At 39.1% G+C, this 4,758-nt stretch overlaps 1 pseudogene; it reads right to left on the minus strand.

Annotated features, from left to right (window-relative positions):
- Window positions 1–75: 75 nt before the first annotated feature.
- On the minus strand, window positions 76–759 carry LOC102866005 (annotated as a pseudogene).
- Window positions 760–4,758: the final 3,999 nt, after the last annotated feature.

Below are 4,758 nucleotides of genomic sequence, written 5' to 3' on the forward strand. Positions count from 1 at the left end.
GTGGACGAGTGTCTCAGGGCAGCAGAAACACTCATTGCCAATGGTGATGACCAGTCCATAGAGAAGCCCATACCTCTACTCCAAAGAGGATGAGGAGGCCATCATGACCATCTCCTGCTTCAAATCCAGGGCAACATAACAAACACAGTTTCTCCTTGATGTTATGCACAATATCTCACTCTGCTCAGCCATGATGGTGAAACTGTAGCTAAGCTAAGGTGAAGATCTTCATGAGGTAGTCCAGCCAGATCCACATGCAGGGTGGCATGAGGGAGGGTGTACCACTGGTATATGGGCACAGTGTGGGTGACTTCATCACCAGAATCCATCATGAAGCTGGTGATGTGGCCAAAGGCAAACAGGGACAGCACGTCCTGGATGGCAACAGATATGGCAGGGTTGTTGAAGGTCTCGAGCATGATGTGGGTCATCTTTTCCTGGGGCCTCTGTCAGCAGCTCATGGTGCTCTTTTAGGGACCACATGCAGCTCGTTGTAGAAGGTATGGTGCCTGATCTTCTCTTTGTCATCCTAGTTGGTGACAATGTCATGCTGAATGGGGTACTTGAGGGTCAGGATGCCTCCTTTGCTCTGGACTTCGTCAGACATGTAGGAGTCCTTCTAGCCCATGCCCACCATCATGCCCTGGTGTCGAGGGATCCCCATGATAGATGAGAAAACATCCCAGGAGGCGTCACTGCCCATAAGCCGGCCATGTCAGTGCCCTTGTCTACCATAAGCACAGCGATATCATCATTCATGGTGAGCTGGGAGTGGCAGTGTCTGTGCGGAGAGGTCTCTGCTCCAGAGCGTATGAGGTCTCACCTGCTGTCTTTTGATTTCTTGACAGCTACAAATATAGGAGTTAACTATTGCTGTTATTGTTGTAAGGTGCTGTCATCCTTATTCACTATACAACTTTTAGATGCATAGAAAGTAATCGAAAGATCGTGGCTTTAATCAAGTGCACCTTAGCCTTTACAATGACATTGTTGCTCCTTAGCACTTTGGTGAGGTCCTTGACAGTATAGTTTCTCAGTGTAACACATCTTTTGATTTCTTGACTACAAAGGGTGTTGATTACGAATCCAAATTAAATTAAATAGTTGACAACAGACAGCTGTTGTTAGGTGCTGTCAAGTTGAATATAACTTATAGTGGCCCTATGAATATCAGCTGTGAACCCTGTCCTAACCTGTGCTATCCTCATCATAAGTTAATTACAAGTCCATGGCCTGAATTAGGTGCACATTATTCCTCAAATTTTCATTGTTACTCCTCTGTAATTTGGAGAGGTCCGTGATTACAGACTATCCCAGTGCAATATTTCTCCTGATCTCCTGGTTGTGGTACCAAGTGTGTTGGCTGTGGATCCAAGTAATATAAATTTGTTGATAGTTTCAATCTTTTCTCCATCTATCATGGTGTTGTCTATTGGTTCAGTGGTGAAAATTTTTGTTTTCTTGACATTGAATTGTAATCCATACAACGAACTCTTCAAATCATCTTCACTTTCAGCAAACAAAGCTTTGTCATCTGTATAATGTAGGTTATTGATGAGTCTTCCTCTCATCCTGATGCCACATTCTTCTTCTTAGAGATTAGCTTCTAGAATTTTTTTTCAGCATACAGATTGAATAGCTATGGAGAGAGAATACAAGCCTGACACATACCTTTCCTGATTTTAAATGTATTGTTCCCTTGCTCTGTTCAGACAACAGACTCTTTCTTGGTCTAAGTATAGGTTTTGCATGAGTGCAATTAAGTGTTAGAGACTCCCATTCTTCTCAATATTAGCCATAATTTGTTATGATCTACACAGTCAAATGCCTTTGCATATCTAATAGAACATAAACAGACATTCTTCTGATATTCTCTTCTCTCAGTCAAGATCCGTTTGATATTAGTAATGATATCCCAGATGCTACAGCCTCTTCCCTCTTATTTTTATTTTATATTAGTTTGCATACAAAATTCATATACATTGTGTTTCACACTTTTCTTCATTCACATTTGTATTCCATACAATCATTCCTAAACATTGTATTTTATAAAATTAATCCCCATTGAATTATGCACACCATTACCCTGTCTTTTCAGTTCCCCACCGGTTATCTCCCATTTCCTTTACTCTCTTGCCTCTACCCATCAAATTGTGCAACTCTGTGATATTTACCCTCTGCCCACCCTTACGCTTCTGCTCTCACTGCTTCCCTCTTTGGGCCCCCATATACGTTTTACTAGTTATTCTTCTATTTTTTACAATACTGGTCTTATGTAGTATGTTTCCTTATAAGACTGAGTTAGTTCATTCATCATAATGCTCTCTAGTCTCTCATAACTTATGTAGTATTTTTTTTTAATTATTGCACCTAAGTGCTATGCAGTATTCCATCATGTGAATGTACCACAATTTCTCAATCCATTTGATTGTGGTTGGAAATTTGAGCTGTTTCTATATTTTTATGATTGAGAAAAACACTACTATGCACATCCAGTGTACAAATCTCCATTTCTGTAGGTATATTACTAGCAGTGGAATAGCTGGGTCATATGGAATTTCTCTGTTCAGCTTTTTGAAAAAAATGCCAAACTGCCTTCCAGAGTGATTGTAGCGTTTCACAATCCCACCAATAGTGGATGAGAGTTCCAATTTCTCCATATCCTCTTCAACATTTATTGCTTGCTATCCTGTTAAACTTTGCCACTGCTACAGGGGTGTATCTCATTGTAGTTTTGATTTATATCTCTTTTATTGCCACTGATTTTGAGCATTTCTTTTTGTGTCCATTGGTCATCTGAATGTCTTCCTTTGTGAAAAGTCTTTTTGTGTCTATTGCCCATTTTGTAATTGATTATCTAGTCTTTTCCTTCTGGAGGCCTTGTAAGATTTTATAAACTTTTGTTATAAGACTCTTGTCTGAAGTGGTTCTCATTCTTCCATTTTACCCTCTTCTGGTTGTGTATTTCTGGCTATATTTGTCATCCTCTTTACACCATAGGTAAAGCCTTTTAAGCTTGGTCCCATTTTGTCTCTTACTGTCTTTATGGTTGGGGCCATTACCACTAGATCTCTGATCCACCTTGAGTTGATTTTTGTGTATGGTGAAAGGTGTGGATCCTGCTTTAGCTTTCTGCTAAAGATAGCAGTCTAGTTTTTCCAACACCATATGTTGAAGAGGTTATCATTTTCCCACTTGGTAGATTTTGTTTCCTTGTCAAATATCATTTGAAAAGAAAGAAAGAAATATCATTTGACCATAGATAGATGGATTAATCTCTGAGATCTCAGTTCTGTTCCATTGGTCTATGTGCCAGTCATTGTACCAGTACCACGCTATTTTGGTTATCATATGCTATAGTTTCTTTTAAACCCAGCCTGAACTTCTGACAGTTCTCTGTCAATGTATTGTTCAACAGTTTGTTGTTGCTGTTGCTGTTATTGTTGTGCCATTGAGTCAAATACAACTCATAGTGAGCATTTGAACAACAGCTCTAAACTTTACCCTATCCTGAGTGATCTCTGGCACGCCTAAGTCCATTGTCACAGAACTGTGTCAATCATCTCATCTAGAGTCTTGTTCTTTTGTACTGACCACCCTTCGAACTCTATACTCTCCAATGACTGGCCCATTCTGACAACATGCCCAAAGTATATAAGATGGCGTTTGAAAATTCTTGCTTCCAAGAAGCAACCTGGTTCTGTAACCTTTCCAGGTCTGACCTATTTGTTCTCTTGCCATTTCATAGTATGTTCAATACTCTTCTCCAGCAACATAACTCAAAGATATCAATACTGTTTCCATCATCCTTAGTCACTGTCTAGCTTACAGATGCATAGCAGCAATTAAGAAAATCATGGCCTGGATCCAGCACATCTTAGTCTCTAGATTGACATCATTGTTCTTTAGCATTCTGAAACAACAAGTAATAGAAGGTGGTAAATTTTGTCAACTATGGAGCCAGATCATATAGGTTGAATCCTACCTACTATCTGCCTCACCTTGTTGTTGTGGTGGTGGTTGTTGTTGTGTACCATTATGTCAAAACTGGCCCTTAGCTGACTCTCCAGAGGGTTTTCAGAGACAGTAAATAGCAGGGGAGCAGATTGTCATCCTCTAGCATAGCAACTGATAGATTCACACTGCATGCCTTTGGGACTGCAGCACAGTTTCTTACCACTAGGCCACCAGAGTCTAGTAAGGCTATTTAATGTCTCAGTGTCTTTATTTCCTCATTAGTAATAATGAAAATAATAAGGCCTGTATCAATCGAGTACTAAGAAAAGCTCCTGTGTTATATGCAATAACTAGCTTGAGGCTTCCGGCACTAACCCAGATCTAAAGGTTTCAGTAAATTTCATTAATTTTAATGTTGGTTGAATGTGTGAATGTGTGATGAATTATTAAGATTCTAAAATATTTCCCTGTAATTGTATAAGTTGCTGACTCCTTTCTATCCCTATCTTTGTAATTCTGATTGAAGCTTTTATCGTATATCATTCTGCTAGTTTAATAAACTTCAATGTGAAATAATGCTTAGTATACCTAGACCAATACCTGACACAAAATGAATGTTCAATAATTATAGTCATTGAGTCTTACCCAGTTTTCTTACATTTTTATCTGAGGGAATCATTTTAAAATGCATGCCCATTTTTTGATAGGAACTTCCACTTGCTCTCATAATAAAGTGAACACAAACAAAAACCTAACTTAAAAAATTAAAGAAAACCAAACCAACCAATCACAACTCACAGT

Source organism: Elephantulus edwardii, unplaced genomic scaffold (genome assembly GCF_000299155.1).
Source record: "Elephantulus edwardii isolate Elephantulus edwardi_28Jun2011 unplaced genomic scaffold, EleEdw1.0 scaffold00020, whole genome shotgun sequence".
NCBI lineage: Eukaryota > Metazoa > Chordata > Mammalia > Macroscelidea > Macroscelididae > Elephantulus > Elephantulus edwardii.